Below are 1,878 nucleotides of genomic sequence, written 5' to 3' on the forward strand. Positions count from 1 at the left end.
GGACCAGAGAGTGTATGACATGGAATCATATGTCATGAAGCTGAAAATCTGGGTCTGAATGCCAAACAGAGGTGCTGTATTTGGTTCTACAGGTGAACTGGAAATCATTAATAGCGATTCAGAGGACTAACATCCTCTTTAATTTGCCTTTCTGTCTCCCACTTCCATGGAGGGGCAGTTGAGTCGGGTTAACATAGAAACAGCCTTCACCTACTCCGAGGGCAGGACTAAGGTCTAGCCTGCTGTTTCATGACTGAATCTGCTTTTGGACAAAACCACCAAAAACCAGCAGCCCCAAGCAAGCATTCAATGGACCAGGCCACTGATGAAGCACAACATGTCCAGGCAGCAGACAGTTGTAAGAGCCACACAGATTTCATTGAACAAAATTAACTTGGATATTTCATTCTGGAAATAATTTTGAATGAAGAAAACTTGAAAGGCATGATGTGAAAGGAAACAAACAACAATCACCAAAAGGAAAAAGAAACTATTGATATGAGCTCGGAACTCCTGGTGTGTAAACATGCCAGGCCACAGTTTTTGTGAGTTGTGTGATGACAATCAACTGAATCAGGGAGAGGACCAAAACCATCACCATGAGAATGCCAATCATGCAGTAATTGATGACAATCATTGATGTGTGGTTGAGTTCTTGGTAGAACTGAAAACAGTGATGCCGAGAGGAGTCCATATGGGTGCCATATTGGAACAGAAAAATCGGAGAGAAAATGAGTGTTCCCACCAACCAAATGGCAACAACTTCTGTAATTCCTGCAATGGGAGCCTTTTAAAATAAATTAGTAAGCATATGACAATGATGGCCACGTGGAAAACAAAGGTGAGGTACATATGGGCATATACCATGCTGCCAATGACCCGGCAAGTGCACCATCCAAACTTCCACTCCCACAGAAAGTAGTAACCAAGGTGGAATGGAAGACTGACTAGGAGAATGGTATATAGCACAATGATGTTGGCAACAATGATGGTGATGATGGACTGGGAATTCCTCTGCAACAATATATGGGACATCATGATGGTGCCAGCTGTACCTCCTAACAAGACCATTCTGTGCAGCGTGGCCAGAACCTTTCTGCAATAGTCATCACAATGGACTGGGCTTTCCATGGTTCCACTGGAGACATTGAGCTGGGTGGTCATATTGTACATCTCCATGTTTTCTCCTAAGGGAAAACCAAAAGAAATTTTTAAAAATCTCAAATATCCAATGGGGAAAAACAACAGTGTAAAAGTTTTTAATTCAGTCATTGGACAAATCTAGTTGCAGTCAGTTCTCAATTTTCTGAAATATTTAAGGTGATGAAAAGCATGGATAATATAGACAATAGATTCTTCAGAGATGAAGTTCATTTGTGGGCATGAACATAGACCTGTCTACGGACTTCAGAATAGAATTTCTAAATGCATTTCTCAGTCAACCCCTGCACACACACCCTTAACCTTTTTGATCCTAGCAACCATTTCTAATCAGCCTTACTGTTGGCGGATGGTCCATATTTTAAAAAAACTATATAAATTAGACCTATTTGCTGCATCTTTTTCTAGTCCCAAACTGTGATTTCATCAATAGAAGTACATCCTGATATGAAAATCCCTTTATTTGAACATGGTCTTCTTTTTCAGGTCTGGTCCTCTCTCTATACCATGCTACCTCTTCCCCATGTAACTGTTATTAACATTATATCATGTACAAAATAATCTAACATAGGAAAGGAACACTGTAGACTTAAAAGGAAAAAATGAATTATGTGGCCTAATTATCTCTCCTCCCATAGGAATGATGAGTGAAAGCAACTAACTGAAGGAACAAAGGTTTGAACTTCCAAGCATATTGATTTATTAAGCATTGCACAC

General features: G+C 40.1%; 1 pseudogene; it reads right to left on the minus strand.

Moving 5' to 3' along the window:
* Positions 1-281: 281 nt before the first annotated feature.
* LOC140497783 (probable G-protein coupled receptor 141) lies at positions 282-1,179 on the minus strand (annotated as a pseudogene).
* Positions 1,180-1,878: the final 699 nt, after the last annotated feature.

Source organism: Notamacropus eugenii, chromosome 3, assembly GCF_028372415.1.
Source record: "Notamacropus eugenii isolate mMacEug1 chromosome 3, mMacEug1.pri_v2, whole genome shotgun sequence".
In the NCBI taxonomy this organism is placed as follows: Eukaryota; Metazoa; Chordata; class Mammalia; order Diprotodontia; family Macropodidae; genus Notamacropus; species Notamacropus eugenii.